The sequence below is a fragment of the Rhinoraja longicauda genome, chromosome 14, assembly GCF_053455715.1.
Source record: "Rhinoraja longicauda isolate Sanriku21f chromosome 14, sRhiLon1.1, whole genome shotgun sequence".
NCBI classification, from domain to species: Eukaryota; Metazoa; Chordata; class Chondrichthyes; order Rajiformes; family Arhynchobatidae; genus Rhinoraja; species Rhinoraja longicauda.
This window is the reverse complement of record NC_135966.1, coordinates 21001702-21019491: the sequence shown is the minus strand read 5'-3', so window position 1 is coordinate 21019491 and position 17790 is coordinate 21001702.

The window sequence follows — 17790 nt, the reverse complement described above, 5'->3', positions numbered from 1 at the left end:
ATGGATCTTAGACACAGATATATCCCAATTGACATACACAGATATGTTTTCAATATATTATACTTTTTACTTATTTAATTTATCAGCAACTTTTGTGTGTCTCAAAATGTGCTGTATTTGAACCTTGTTTAATCTCTCACACCAGATAGTTTCATTATTGTTATAGACATGATTGATGTCCAATAGATTTATAATTCCTGTCTAATGATACATACACCGATCGGCCAAAACATTATGACCATTGACAGGCGGAGTGTATAACATTGATTATCTTGTAGCAATGGCACCTGTCAAGGGGTGGGATATATTAGGCAGCAAGTGAACAGTCAATTCTTGAAGTTGATGTGTTGGATGTAGGAGAAATGGGCAGGAGTAAAAACCTGAGCGACTTTGACAAGGGCCAAATTGTTATGGCCAGACGACTAGGTCAGAGTATCTCTGAAACGGCAAGGCTTGTGGGGTGCTCCCGATCAGCAGTGGTGAGAACCTACTGACAGTGGTCCGAGGAGGGACAAACCACAAACCGGCGACAGGGTGTTGGGCGCCCAAGGCTCATCAATGCGCAAGGGCAACAAAGGCTATCCTGTCCGGTCTGAACCGACAGAAGGTCTACTGTGGCACAAGTCACAGAAAATGTTAATGGTGGTCATGGGAGGAATGTGTCACAATACACAGTGCATCGCACCCTGCTGTGTATGGGGCTGCACACGGAGGACCAACAGCATATTAGGCCGGTGGTCATAATGTTTTGGCTCATCAGGTCAAAATGTTTTGGCTAATTTATGCTTATGGTCATGAAGCACTGAAACAAGCTTTTTGGCCCATTGAGTCTACACTGACTAGCAAGCGCCCATCTGCACTAAAGACATTTTTAAAATTTGCCTCACATTTTTGTCAACGTTCCACCTTCCTTTACATCCCAACTACCACTCACGATGACATTAAGGACACTATACAGTGGCAATTAACTTACCAATAGACATGTCTTTGGAACATGGGATGAAACCAGAACACCTGGAAAAAACCCATGCAGTCGCAAGGAGGATGTGCAAACTGCACATGGTCAGCAGTCAAGGTCGGTATTGAACCTGCATCACTGGAGCTGCCCTACTAACTACGCCATAGTGGTACCCCAGGTAAATGTACCAATATTCAAATGTGACCGATCACCACAAGCTGAATTTAACTTGTGGTGTGGATTGTCTATTTTCTCTGCACTATGGTGAGCCTTCCATTCTGACATGACTTATTTTTCATTCAGAGTAGCACGCCTTTCAAGTACAGGGTGGTGTGAAAAGTATGAGCAGAGCACTGGGAGTTAAAGGAATAAAACATCGGTGTGAAAACTATTATAATTCAAGTCACACTTATTAAGGATGTGGTTTAGACATGTAGAATTTAAACTGTTGCTTATTTTATACCCTGGCTGTAGCAATTGCACATGTTGGGAAATTCTGAAGACCTGCCGTACAAATCTGATTTACAAACACAAGGGATATGTACAGCGCATGGATTAATTGTTAATTATGGCTCTCCAATCAATCCAGATTTATTCAGAACTGTCAAGGTTACTTTAAACGTTTCACTTCTTGCAGCTAACAGTCAACAACAAAATTGCTTGCACCTGTGGACAGGTGTCAGAGGGAATTTCAACATTAGTTTCAGTTACAGTACTGCCAGAGCAAAAGAAATGCAAAAACCATTGTAACGGTTGGATTTCCATGGCACTTCTGATTGCTATGTGCAGTGATGCAGGGTTTAAATCGCAAGTTTGTGGGGAAAAGCAGATCAATAAACTTCATTTGCTTGCTGGTATATATCTTTTGCGGATCAAAGTCACTAAAAAGCCTGAGTAGTCAATCGAGTCAATTGCCAAGCTTAGACTTGGTTCAGATGAAGTGTTTTTTCTGCAATCTCACTACAGTTAGAAATTGAACAATTATCCACATTTGGAACCAACCTCCCCGGTTTTAATTCAAAGTAACCAATTGATCGAGTTAAGTTCTCTCCGCACCACTTCATGATGTGTCATGTTCTTTTAAAGGCATCTTCTCTGTTCCTGTATGCCTTTTCAAATTCTCCCATCAAATACCATCAATAACCTTTTTCTGCAAAATTGCCAATTTGTTTTCATTCTTGAGTGTGGATATCCACATTTGTGTCATTTAGAAGTATATATTTTCTTAAATAAGGAGGCTAAAGCTGTAGATGAAATATCACGTTTGAAAGCAAAAGACACTAACAAGTTATTTTTTTCTCCAGACAGAAATAATTTTTCTTTGGACAGCATTGATGAACATGTATCTAAGCATTGCCTGCCGTCTCCACAGTTGTTTCTCTGGCAGCTTGATTCATACCCAAAAGAACAAAAAAAAGCCAAAAACGCCCATGGAAGTATTTGAGGCGGGTACAATAGCAACTGAGAGTCAGGCATGGAAACAGGCCCTTCAGCCCAACTCATCCAGGCTGACTCATCTAAACTAATCCCATTTGCCTGTGTTTGGTCCTTATCCCTCTAAACCTCTCCTTTCCATGCAGCTGTCCAGGTGTATTTTAAATGCTGTTATAGTACCTGCCTCAAATACCTATTCTGGCAGGTAGACACAAAATGCTGGAGTAACTCAGCGGGTCAGGTAGCATCTCTGGAGAGAAGGAATGGGTGATGTTTCGGGTCGAGACCATTCATCAGACCTGAACGACACCCATTCCTTCTCTCCAGAGATGCTGCCTGACCTGCTGAGTTACTCCAGCATTTTGTGTCTACCATCGATTTAAACCAGCATCTGCAGTTTTCTTTCCAACCTCCTCTGGCAGCTCCTTCCGTATACTCTGTGCGAAAAATATTGCCCCTCAGATTTCTATTAAATCGTGCCCCTCTCACCTAAAACCTATGTCCTCTGGCTCTTGATTCCCAGGATGAAAGATTGTGCATTCACCCTATCTATTCCTCTCATGATATTATTCATTTCTATGAGATCACCCCTCCTCCACGGCCTCAAAGTTCTAGACTGCCCAACCTATAGCTCAGGCCCTTCAACATCGTTATAAATCTCTGCATTCTTTCCATTTTAACGACATCCTTCCTATTTCAGGGTGATGAAAACTGAAGCCAATACCTGAAATGTGGCCTCCCCAACATCTTGTATAGCAGTAACATAACATCCCAATGTCTGCACTTAGTACCCTGACTGATCAATGCTAATGTTCCAAAAGACTTCTTTACCACCATATCTATCTGTGATGCCACTTTCAGGGACCAGTGCACCTGTATTCCAAGATACCTCTGCTCTACAATTTTCCCAAGACTTAATCATTCACTGTGAAGGCCCTGGTCATTTGTGGTACAAATTATTTAACCCCTCCATAAACAGACGTCTCTTCATTTGCTGCTTTTTTACAGGAAGAAATACATTCTTTCTCTGCTTCAGAATGTTCTGCATTATGGCTTTAAGATTATTCCCCTCTATACTAGATACAGTGCATTCAGAAAGTATTCCGACCCCCTCACTTTTTCCACATTTTGTTACGTTACAGCCTTATTTTAAAATGGATTAAATTCTTTTTTTAAATCATCAATCTACACACAATACCCCAGAATGAAGAAGCGAAAACAGGTGTAAAATAATTAAAAAGAAATAACTGAAATATCACATTTACATAAGTATTCAGACCCTTTGCTATGACACTCAAAATTGAGCTTAGGTTCATCCTGTTTCCATTGATTGTCCTTGAGATGTTTCTACAACTTGATTGGAGTCCACCAGTGGTAAATTAAATTGATTGGACATGATTTGGAAAGGCACACACCTGTCTATACAAGGCCCCACAGTTGACAGTGCAAGTCAGAGCAAAAACCAAGCCATGAAGACAAAGGAATTGTCCGTAAATCTCCGAGACAGGATTGTGTCGAGACACAGATCTGGGGAAGAGTATAAAACAATTTCTGCAGCATTGCAGGTCCCGAAGAGCACAGTGGCCTCTGTCATTCTTAAATGGAAGAACTTTGGAACCACCAGGACTCTTCATAGAGCTGGCCGCCCAGCCAAACTGAGCAATCGGGGGAGAAGGGCCTTGGTCAGGGAGGTGACCAAGAACCCGATGGTTACTCTGACAGAGCTCCAGAGTTTCTCTGTGAGGATGGGAGAACCTTCCAGTAGGACAACTACATCTGCAGCACTTCACCAATCAGGCCTTTATGGTTGATTGGCCAGACGGAAGCCACTCCTCTGTAAAAGGCAAATGACAGCCTGCTTGGAATTTGCCCAAATGCACGTAAAGAACTCTCAAACCATGAGAAAAAAGATTCTCTGGTCTGATGAAACCAAGATTGAACTCTTTGGCCTGAATGCTAAGGGTCTGGAGGAAACCAGGCACCCGCTCATCACCTGGCCAATACCATACCTACGGTGAAGCATGGTGGTGGCAGCAACATGCTGTGGGGATGTTTTTCAGTGGCAGGATTACTGGGAGATTAGTCAGGATCGAGGGAAAAATGAACAGAACAAAGTACAAAGAGATCCTTGATGAAAACCTTCTCCAGAGCGTTCTGGACCTCTGACTGGGGCAGAGGTTCACCTTCCAACAGGACAATGACCCTAAGCACACAGCCAAGACATCACAGGAGTGGCTTCGTGACAAGTCTGCGAATGTCCTTGAGTGGCCCAGCCAGAGCCCGGACTTGAACCTGATCGAACATCTCTGGAGGGACCTGAAAATAGCTGTGCATCGACGCACCCCATCCAACCTGACAGAGCTTGAGAGGATCTGCAGAGAAGAATTGGAGAAATTACCCAAATACAGGTGAGCCAAGCTTGTAGCGCCATACCCAAGAAGACTTGAGGCTGTAATCGCTGTCAAAGGTGCCTTAACAAAGTACTGAGTAAAGGGTCAGAATACTTATGTAAATGTGATATTTCAGTTATTTCTTTTTAATTACTTTGCAAACATTTCTAAACACCTGTTTTTGCCTTTTTATTATAGGGTATTGTTGTAGATTGATAAAAAAAATTTTTTAATCCATTTTAAAATAAGGCTGTAAGGTAACAAAATGTGGAATAAGTGAAGCCGTCTGAATACTTTCTGAATGCACAGCATGTCCATCATTGGAAAAAGTGATTATTAGCACTTCAAAGATGAAAATAATACAGGGACTTGAGGAAGATCAATGTCTTGGTCACCCTGGCAGTGCTCAGGTTGGAGTGAGAATGATTCTCTTGGGTTAAGACTTGTACCAATGTATGAGTTCGTGGCAACTTGTGAACCATCGGATAAAACTAGTACTGGTGCATTTTTTGATTATTGCATTTGATGCACAACCTCAAGGTGCCTCCTGAAGACCAGAAAACAAATTTGTGAAAGTGTTCTTCGCATGCAAAATTACCCAATCAGGTTTTGAAACCAGATTCTCAATAGAATTTGGGCAGCACGGTGGTGCAGTGGTAGATTTGCTGCCTTACAGTGCCAGAGACTGTGTTTCAATCCTGACTACTGTTGGGAGTTTGTACATTCTCCCCATGACCACATGGATTTTCTCCAAAGACATACAGGTTTGTAGGTTAATTGGCTTGGGTAAAATTGGAAAATTGTCCTAAGTGTGTAAGATAGTGCTAGGGCACTGGTATCACTGGTCGGCACGGACCTAGTGGGTCGAAGGTGTTGTCTCTTGATATTGTCTCTGAAAACTTTTATTCAACAGCTCATGCCGAGAGGGCACCGACAAACATAAACTAAAATCCTACAATCACAAGAATTGTTCAGTAGAATATATAATCTATTTGTCACTAACCGACATGTCAAATAATGATTTGACAATGCCATCATGAAAAATTAAAACCCTTGATTTTTATTTTGCAATGCTTGAAACTTGCAGATATGTGTCTATGACTGTTCTGTAATGCAAATTAGTTTAAGAATTGTGTGCTGAACACAGAACCAACATAGATTGTTACAGATTGCCAGAGAAACTATTTAAACATAAGTATTTAAATGGAACATAAGCCGCAGAATTAGCAATCAGGAAGTTTAAATTTCTTTTGGCAATATACATTTTTTGTATTTTTAAATGATTTCTCTCTTTGAACGTTCTGCAAGTCTGCTCCTGAATGCTGACTGACAAGAGTGAGAACAAGAGTAATGTTAGATCTGGAGAGTTAGGGTTTGAGAGTGATGAGGGAAAACAGACAAACTCAATTCTTCCAGTAAAATGATCTGAAAGGTTGATACTTAGTTCACAGAATAGTTTAGTTTAGTTTAGTTTAGAGATACAGTGAAAATACAGGCCCTTCTCCCCCCCCCCCCCCCCCCCCGAGTCTGCACCGAACAGCGATCCCCGCACATTCACACTATCCAACACACACTAGGGACAATTTACACATACACAAAGCCAATTAACCTAATTACCTGTGGAGACTGGGAGGAAACCAAAGATGTCAGAGGAAACCCACGCGGTCACGGGGAGAACATACAAACTCCCTACAGACTGCACCCATAGTCAGGATCGAACCCGGGTCTCCGGCGCTGCTAGCACTGTAAGGCAGCAACGCTACCGCTATGCCACCATGGCCGCCCAAGCGTTATGGACACTATGTATGTGTCATGAAAGTGAGGAGAGGACAACGTTTCTGTTTTATTGGTCTTTTTGAAGGTAAGGACTTGTCTTTCCTTCTTGCAGGCCAGCAGGCCAAATCTGATTGTCGCTTCATTTATTTTCATTTATCTCGATGTGTCCAAACCAAATGTACAAAATGTCAGAATTTAAGTAAATAGTTGTCAGAGGAAACCAAATGTCACAGAAGTAATACAAAGCTTATGCATTCAGCAAAATTAAATGTGGAAAGTCAAAAGCATGAGCAAAAATTGTTTTTTCAAATTGTAACAGACAGGTTAATTTTCAATTGCAAGCAGAGCTTTCAGTATTAATATTTCACCAAACTTTTCCTTAATGTTTCCTTCATGTCACAAGTACATAATAGAATGATTTTGAGCATGTTTTTATTTTAAAAAGAGAGACTTGGTAGTGGTATTGGTTTATTATTGTCATATGTACTGAGTTACAGTCAAAAAACTTTGTTTTGTGTGTATCCAGGAAAATCATATCATACATGAGTTCATCAGGTAGTGCAAACGAGAAAATAAACAGAGTGCAAAATGTAGTGTTAGTGTTAAAGTGTTTACTCGTTATGGTTCATCATCTGCTGAGATTTCTTGTTTGTGTATGGTTTTTATAGTTATGACCAAGAAACAGGGCACTGAATTAGATTTTTCTTTTCTTTCCACACTAAAATTTAACGCGGCTGTAACCTCTGTCTTATTTTGCTACATTGCATTAAAATTGTTGGTTCTCTCCTTCACTTCTAGTTTTGCTGTATTTTTCTTCTTCATTGATTTTTTTCCCCCCTCCTGTTTGATTCACTCTTCCTGAATATACTTTATTCATTCAGTATACAGTTAACATTATTTTTTAGAATAAAATTGATATTTGAAGTTATCTAGAATGAATGCTAACAGTTTGCCTGTATGATCATTTGATGTCCAATATGTTTATGCACATCGAAAGTGAGATAAAATTGCAACATAGAATTAGGAACAGATAGAAAGATTTCCACCTATAAAAGGCAAAAATAGTCATGGGCCTAAATTTGAGGGGGATAAATTTATATCTTAATTGCTGGTGTTACAACTCCTAGAAATAGGCCTTCAGCCAGTCCTGTCATGCTAATCAATTTCTCATTAATACTAATTCCGTTTTCCAACACTTGGCCAGTAGCCTTTTAAACCATATTATTCAAATGCCTATCTAGATAATTGTTAAATGTGATGAAAATCACTGCTTCCACAAAACCTCACATGCAGTGTGTGTCACACATTTCAATCTCTATCTGGGTGGAGAAAAAATGCCCCTAAGATCCTCTCATCTTTAATCTATATCCTTATCCTTCAAACAACTCTTCCTTTGGAAAAAGCTTTTCACTATTTATCTGGTCTACTACCATTGATAGAGTCAAATGTAAACCATTAAATCATGTTCATAAAGCAGAAAAATATTTTAACGAGGCCCACAAAGGTGAAGGAAAAAATGTGATGCTGAGCTGAAGAAAGAAACTTTACAAAGGAAGTAGGTGGTTGTTACTCCACATTCAATGAGGTTCTGTCTGACCATTGTGATGCTGCATTAGCAAAGGAAATTGAAGGCAGTGAAACTTACATCAAAGAAAATGATCATTAAACTTAAATCAGTTAGATCTGACTAAACTTAAGTCTTAAGTTTCCTACCCTAAGACTTAAAAATCTCCTGGGAAAGATAGTGACTTTTAATACAAATCATTAACAACTTTGTTGAGCAACCTAATCCCAATCCTTGGCTTTATCTCCAAAAGTAAGAAAATAATTTTGACATCCATTCTCCCACCACTTTCATTTGGAATGATTAATGGGACAAAAAAAAGCAACCTTCAAATACTGAAAGTAAGCCAGAGGTAAGATACATAAATGATCCCCCGTCTGCCAATGTAGCTGTAAAGAAAGGTTGGATCATGAAATGAAGCAATGGAAAGTGATGTTTTATTTCAAACATGTCAGAAACTAAACATTGAAGTAAAAGATAAACATGAAGTGATGGTTGTATGGAATCCATGTTCAAATTAGTGCCAGCAAATTTAAGATGCTTGGCATAGATTTGCATACAAAGATTAACTAATCTATGGAATAGATTTATGTGTTGAAAAGAAGAAAAATCATTGCATGCAGTGAAAAGGGAAATGACAAATGAAGGGTGGAGGGAAGGGAGGTGAGGAGGGGAGGGAGGGAGGGAGGAGGGGGGAGTGGTGAGGAGAGGGTGCTGCACCAATGTAGGAAAGACAACCCTAGGGGGGGAGGAGGGGAGTGAGAGGGGGGAGGGAGGAGGGGGAGGGGGGGGGGGAGATGGAGGGGGAGGGAGAGGGGAAGGAGGAGTGGAGAGGGAGGTGGGAGGATGGAGGAGGCAGGGACGGGGGATGGGGAGAGGGGGGGATGGAGGGGAGGGTGGGGGATGGAGGGAAGGAGGGAGGGAGGGGGGAGAGGGGGGAGGGGGCAAGGGTGGGGGTGGGAGCGGGGGGGGCAGGGAGAGAGGGGGGGAGAAGGGTGGAGGGAGAGGGGAGGGGGGAGTGGGGGAGGAGAGGGTGCTGTACCAATGCTGGAGTGGTTTGGGCCCAATGGGTCCACTTGGTCTAGTAGATTTCTAAAAACTTGAAGGTTCAGAAGTGATTTTTGTTTCCTACCCTAAGACTTAAAAATCTCCTGGGAACGATAGTGACTTTTAATACAAATCATTATCAACTTTGTTGAGCAACCTACTCCCAATCCTTGGCTTTATCTCCAAAACTAAGAAAATAATTTTGACATCCATTCTCCCAGTCACCACTTTCATTTGGAAAAAAATATTTTAATTCTAAAATGAAAATATAGGCACTCTAAACTTTGGAAAGAGAAGGACATATGCTTTGAAAACCCAAGAAAACTTATTTCATTGACGATCTACTGACAGTCAGATCTCTTGACCTACATTTTACATTTATGATCTTATGTGTCTAAAAATGTAGTCACGTTTTCAATGTTTGTTTATTTGTAAAAGACATCAAAAACAATTAACACTGTTTAATTCATCATTTTAATTAGCATACTTGGGATGGCATGGTGGCACAGCGCTAGAGTTGCTGCCTTACAGCGCCAGAGACCCGGGTTCGATCCTGGCTAGGGGTGCTTTCCGAAGGGAGTTTGTATGCCCTTGCCTTGACCTGTGTGGATTTTCTCTGGGTTCTCTGGTTTTCTCCCACACTCCAAGGCATATCGATTAATTGGCTTGCTCTAATTGTAAAATTGTTCCTAGTGTGTGTAGGATAATGTAAGTGTGCGGGGGATCACTGGTCAGCATGGATTCTGTGGGCCGAAGGGCCTATTTCCACATTGTATCCATAACCTAAACTAAACTAAACTTTATGTAGTCAAATTAAATATTACAATAATAGTAAACCTGCAATCTTTTGCAAGGCTGCTGAGAAGTAATTGATCGCTCCAGATTCACAGGAAAGAACTTTAAAACTTTAGTCAAGCTTCACCCAAGTAAAAAAACAAATACTGTTAGCTGTCTGATCTTGAAGAATTTTATTAATAGAGAGGTGGAGATTCTCATAACTATTAAGGATTTTTTCTTTATTTCAACAGAAAGAAGCATTCATCCCCTTCACCACCAACGCATTATCTACAAATTGAATTTCTGATCATTGGCATTTCCTAGCCTATAACCACTAATGCCAAGACGGAGATTTGGATGCATGGGATCGTCTCCACCAGCAGCTTCACAACCAAGTCACACATCCATGTGACCTGAAAACACAACATAATTCCTTCATCACAATGTTTAAATCATATGGAAATACCTCCTTCGAGAGGACATGTGGGGTTCAAAAAGGTGTCCTGTCCTGGCATTCTCAATGGAATTCATATTGACAAACAAATGCTGGTTTTGCAAATACTATCTGAGAAATAAAGAAATGAATAATCCTTAAAAATAAGTCAGCGATGAATTCCATTGATCACACACTTGCTTCAATCTTCCATCTCACTCCCACTCTCACTTCTTCATGTCTGACTTTCTACTTGCTGAAGTACATGTAAGGTTATCTTCCAAGCTGGCACATTACACCCTTTTCCTACTCAAAAATAAATCCAACTATTTTATATAACTTGTCACTCGGGCATAATAAATCACATTTCCAGCTTTCAGTTTCTTTTCTCTCTCACTTTCTCACTTTCTGGTATTTCTGGTTTTATTTGTCTCCTCCTGGTTACACCACCTCCAGACGTTTTTTTTTGGTTGTTATTCACTATCTTTCAGTCAACATCATCACAACTTGTGCAATTCAATCCCTCCCAGTCCCTGCCCCATCTCAGACGTTTCCCTTTGTTCTCCCTGCTGTTTTTGAATGTTTGTCATCATCTTTAGGATTGAAATTTCTTGAAGAAATGCATGTACAAATTGACAACACTAATCAAGGAAACAATAGAATCTCTAATCTCATTGTCCAGCAATTGCTTTTATTTGAATTTTGTCTTAAATTCCAGAAAGCACTTGAAACATGGAAGCATAAATGCACAGAAAATAGGAACGGGAGTAAGCCACATGGCATTAGTCTGTTCTACTATTCAATATGATCATAGCTAATCATCCATCTTCTTATTACATTCCTGTTCTCTCCCCATATGCCTTTGATGCTCTGCACCCAAATATTTATCTGTGTCTTTGAAAAAAATGTTTTAACTGGCTCTTTGTGGTAAAAATTCTACCTCCCAAACAATATCCGAGGTTGTGTATCCTCTTTAATTTTTTGTGTCTCCTCTTTAATTAAATCAGCACAGATAAGGAGACAATGGAATTTCCTGATGTTAATGGTTCAGTAGAAAGCATGTAATATATTACTTGCTAAAACAACAGGGAGCTTTGTGTGAAAGTTTATGCTACAGTTGAATGACACACTGAAAAGATTTTCTTGGTGACATTTGTTCAGTTATATACTTGTTATTGAATGACAAAGATGAGAGTGTCAGAAACTAGTGGAATTCTATGAAATAAGCCGAAAAAAAGACACATTTTATCTAATCCATCTGACAGGTTTTTTTCTCAATACAGGGGAATGGAGACCATTTATTTAAATTTCAAAAGTATTCTTTTATTCATAAAAAGGGCATGTGTGTATGATGTAGAACATTCAGACTCAGCGCATTTTTAGTACAAAACCTGTCATTGTATTGACTTTATATTCAGCATGATGTCAATATTAAATGAAAAAATATATAACTTACTGCTAACACATGATTAATGTGTTATAACAGGAATAGCTCCTTCCCCTCTTTTATTAGGCTTCTCAACGGTCCTTCCATAAACTAGGGTATAGTCCCAATCCTTCAACCTAGCTCATTATAGACTTTGGACTTTTTCTCTGGAACTGTTACGTTGAGAACTATACTCTGCATGCCTTATTTTTATCTTCACTCTACCTACTGTACTTGAGTCTGACTTGATTGTATTCATGAATAGTATCATCTGATTTAATTGGATAGCGCGTGAGCAAAGCTTTTCACTCAGTACATGTGACAATGATAATGAAGCTGACCCATTAATGAGCACAAAGGAAAATATTTTCACCAAGGTATCTTTTAAACTGGAGGTGGCCATATGTAACTAAACACTTTGTCAGAAGATAGATGCAAAATGCTGGAGTAACTCAGCAGGACAGGCAGCATCTCTGGAGAGAAGGAATGGTTGACGTTTCGGGTCGAGATCCTTCTTCAGACTGATGAACAAGGGTCTCGACCCGAAACGTTACCTATTCCTTCTCTCCAGAGATGCTGCCTGTCCCGCTAAGTTACTCCAGCATTTTGTGTCTATCTTCGGTTTAAACCAGCATCTGCAATTCCTTCCTACACATAAACTCTTTGTCAGTGTGACTGCTCAGTGTATTTTTGTTCTTTTAGTTTCATAAACTGGCTCATCTTTGAAAGGAGAAGAATATCTAAGATTACATCCTCCACTGGAGATAATACACAAAACCTAGATAAACCATCTGGCTTTTCACTTCTCCGGCTCACTGAACTGAGCAGGATTCTATCAGACCACTTGAATAAACGAGAACCTGGTGGAAAATTCTGATGTGCTGCTCTGCTGCAAAAGTAATATCCCATTAAAAATCACAAGATGTTGATGGTTGACACCCTGAAATATTAAGCTCTATTTTCCATGCAATCTACAAAAGCAGACAAGATAAGTTTAAAAAATATATATATATATTAAAGTTAAGTACGTGTAAGAAGGAACTGCAGATGCTAGTTTACACCAAAGATACATAGATACAAAATGCTGAAGTAACTTAGCGGGTCTAGCAGCATCTCTGGAAAAAAGGAATAGGTGATGTTTTTGGTCAAGGCCCTTCACCAGACTGAAGTACATTCTCTTGAATTTGTGCAGTGAATGCGTCTTCCGTGTGTGTTTTCAAATTTAGTAGATAAGTTTATCCTTAGACACCTGAGTGTGATAGTCTAGTGCCTTTTGACTATAGTCTTTTGCTCCAATTCCCTTTGTGTCAAAAGGCAAATTTCACACTAATTGTCTCTCTTATTTCCTAAGGATGAATTAATGACATGGATTCTCCTAAAATTTGACTAATATTTTGTCGCCATATTCAAAACAAATCCTAATGATGGAAATATGCAATTCGATATATGATACAGCAATAAAGATATGATACAGCAATAAAGATATCATTGCAAAGTAGCAGGAATGAACTTGACACTTGTTAAGGCGATGGAGTGAGGCTTGTGACTTAATGGGCGGCAAAGCCAAACACAGAATAAAACAATCAATTGTATGGCGTGGCCTGTTATATCAGATATGAAAAAATAATGTTAAAATCTAGTACATGGCAACATTTTTTTCACTTCCCCCCCCCGACATACAATACACATGTAACTGATGCAAGTGGCCTAGATTTAACGGAAAGAAGTGGAAGGGGATCATGATGCTTCAGGTTTTTGGCAAAGAGGTTAACTAAATTCAACAAAACAATCTCACTTGTAAATAAATGCAGCTATGATTTCTTTGCTTTGTGTTAAAATAAATTTACAGTTAAATGAACAGTACCTGGTTTCCAAAAATGCAAAAATGCAAAATATACATAATATTTGAATTTGGATGGATAATGATCTAAGAGCCACATGAGGGCTGTCTGAAATGGACTTAGTCAGCAGTCTGTGCGTCAACTTCAAAGCAGTCATTGCAGATTTTATTTAATGCAAGTTAATTGCTGAGATTTACCAGATGTGCTTGCATATTACCAATTCTGGACAGCTATGAAATTGACAATTAAATTGTTTTGATCTGTGCTGTGAATTTGCATTACCAAACGACACAATGGGAAAACAAGTTTGATCTATTGAGACATCAGATAACACAGAAGAAATTAATTTTGAAAGCTTCAATACTTTCTATCAAGTTTACCTTTGTTCAGTTCTAAAAATTTTAACATCACATATATATAATACAAGCTACCACTAAATGGTGGCAATTTTCTATTCTACAGTCAATGAAACTGAAACAGAATAATGGTTTAGTAGTTCAACAAGTTGTAAACAATAGGTTTTAAAATATTTGAAAGGTGACAATTTTCTTAATATTCCATTCTATCTCTGTGTCTTTCTTTCTCTTTATAACATTTGATGATGAAGCACTTCAATGTTGTCAACCTGGAAAGGGTACAGAGAAGATTTACAAGGATGTTGCCAGGACTAGAGGATCTGAGCTATCGGGAGAGGCTGGGACTCTATTCCTTGGTGCGCAGGAGGATGAGGGGTGATCTTATAGAAGTGTATAAAATCATGAGAGGAATAGATCGTGTAGACGCACAGAGTTTCTTGCCTAGAGTAGGGGAATCGAGGACCAGAGGATATAGGTTTACGGTGAAGGGAATGAGATTTAATAGCAATCTGAGGGATAGCTTTTTCGCACAAAGGGTGGTGGGTGTTTGGAACAAACTGCCAGAGGAGATAGTTGAGGCTGGGACTATCTTAACATTTAAGAAACAATTAGACAGGCACATGGATAGGACAGGTTTTGGAAGGATATGGACCAAACACGGGCATGTGGGACTAGTGTAGATGGGAGATGTTGGTTGGGGTGGGCAGGTTGGGCCGAAGGGCCTGTTTCCACACTGTAACAGCCTATGATTTTATGACTCTTATATGTGTGGGTGAAGGTACTACCACAACGCTGATGGCTACATAATTCCAGGTTTATGTTCAGTAGTTAGAGAAGATGGTAAAGAGCTGGAATGTGCTGTCAAAAGCTGACACGTTTGCGCCTAACTCCCTTCATTTGCCCACAGAAGTGGCAAGAATATTAAGATTCCCAAAGTGGAAGTCCTGAGATTGCTTCACTAGCACTGCTATTGACTCCCTGGCTGCAAAACGTTAGACCAAGTTTAGGAACATCAGGCCCATTAATTTTAATGGGGAGGAATTACTCTGAGGAACAAGGAACATAGAAACATAGAAACGTAGAAAGAAGGTGCAGGAGTAGGCCATTCGGGCCTTCGAGCCGGCACTGCCATTCAATATGTTCATGGATGATCATCTAAAATCAGTACCCCGTTCCTGCTTTTTCCCCATATCCCTTGATTCAGTTAGCCCAAAGAGCTAAATCTAACTCTCTCTTTTTTAAAAAAAAATGTATTTAAATTTTAACAAAGCACATAAATGTTACAACTCATAGTACCCAAGGATAACTCTAACTCTTTCTTGAAAACATCCAGTGAATTAGCCTCCACTGCCTTCTGTGACAGAGAATTAAACAGATTCACAACTCTCTGGGTGAAAAAAAACCAACAAATTATCATATCATATCATATATATACAGCCGGAAACAGGCCTTTTCGGCCCTCCAAGTCCGTGCCGCCCAGTGATCCCCGTACATTAACACTATCCTACACCCACTAGGGACAATTTTTACATTTACCCAGCCAATTAACCTACATACCTGTACGTCCTTGGACATTAACATCAATGGAATGTCTAGCAGGGCAGGTTACAATGTGCCGATGTTGCCCTTTGGACTTTTAGTACAATTGAATACTGATGAACATCACTCAAAAAAAATTTTGTTTTAATTGTTGAGTACTAGATGTTTAAATTATTACTCTTGAATGCCTTATTGTTTTGATATATATTTTAATTTTAAGATTTTTAACGGTTTCATACTTGTGTTTTTATGGTATCGTGGTTTTAATATATTTATTAGATCTTTATTGGTTTGACAGTTGGCTAAGCTGCAGTACGATTTAGTCATTTCTTTTCTCCCTGGATATTCACAGGTGGGGGCTTATACGAGCAATAACTATGTTGCTCAATGTCTTGCTACTGTACTGGGTCATGATATTTTGAAGTTGAGCAATTGCTTCAAGAAGGTTTATACTGGAAGATTTGCAAAGACAATGCATTTGGTATTATTTGGCACGTGTTTTGTTCTGGATGATTTCAATCTTCTTGAAAGTTGTTGAAGCTGCACCCCACTGAAGCTGCACTTATCTGGGCGAGTGAAGCGGATTCCATTATTGCTCTCGTAGATAGGAGTGAGGATTTGTAGAGTCAGAAAGATAAATCATTTGCTACAGGATATCCAGCCTCTGATCTTTTAGAGCCACAGAATTAACGTGGTTAGTCTTTTAAATTGTTTAATTATTGACCCTCTAGGTAGAGTAATTGGCAATGGCAATGCCACTGTGTCTCATGGCAGGTGGTTATACCCTCTTCCTGTCCAGGCCTGAATTTTGAATAGATCTTGCTGCATGCAAACAAGGATTAGTTCATTATCTGAGAAGGTGCAACTGAACCTGAAAATAGTGCAGTTCTCCACATACATCCCTAGTCTAACATGGAGGGGGGGAGCACTGATGAAGCTCCTGAAAATGGTTGGGTCTAAGATACTGGTTTGAAGAATTGCTGCAAAGGATGATCCCAATCTTCTTCAAATGGGGTATTAGTGCAACCTGTAGAGAGTTTTCTGTTTGATTTCAGTTTTACCAGAGGTACTTGACACCACCTTCAATCTAAAGTTATCTTAAGTCAAAGGTAGACACTAAATGCTGGAGTAACTCGGCGGGTCAGGCAGCATCTCTGGAGAGAAAGAATGGGTGACGTTTAGGGTCGAGATCTTTCTTCAGCATTACTCCAGCATTTTATTGTCTCTCTTTGGGGTAAACCAGCATCTGCAGTTCCTTCCTACACATTAAGTCAAGGGTAGTCATGCTCACTCACTGAGCAGTTTAACTCTTATCTCCACATTCAAATGAAAACTGGAAAGAGATCTGGAACTGGATGGTTCCAGCAAAACCTACACTGAGTGTCGGTGATCAGGCACGTTCGGAATTAGCGTTGATTGTCAGCATTATTAATATATTCCTTTATTCGTCCCACACCGGTGAATTTACAACACACTCACTTTGATGGTAGATGACAATAGATTGATGGTATGGTTAGATTGCAGTTGATCTGCTTTATGCTTGACCCCCTCGTACCTGGGCCATTTTCCATGTTGTCAAGTGAATGTCAACTTTGTAGCCACACTAGAACAGCAGGTATAGGCAGTTCTGGGGCATAAGTCTTTTGGTAATGCAGGTGAAATGTTGTCTGGTCCTCTTGCCTGTGTTTTATCCCGTGCTTTCAGTCATTCCTTGATAGCACACAAAGATAATTTATTAAGCTATGAAACTACTATATGTAATGACATGAATCTCAGGAAAAAGCTGAAATAGTTTAACTCATTGACAATTCTCAATGAAGATTCTTGCAAATACTTCATGTTTATCTTTTCCTATCGTATTCTGGGTTCTCACCATCATTAGGATTGCATAACATTGCTGGTCATCATTTTCCAAATGCTAGTATTTTTTAACTTTAGATTGTTAAATGAACTAAATTTAAACTTCTTGCTATTAGTTTTCACTCACGTTTCCAGATAGTGCCTGCAAGCCTCTTTCCCCGTAAATCAACCATTTTTCAATGTCACGAAAGGCAAAACTTGCAGAGTATTTGGACCCATTACTATCTTATCCTTAACTATGTTAATGATTGAATTTTAAGATGTTTATTTGAAGTTGGCATATGGATTAAACTGATGACTAGTCCCACATTTCAGAAAAAAACCTCAGGTAATTGTTATAAACATATCAAACACAATTTGGAATTTGTTAAACCAGTAGAATAAATACT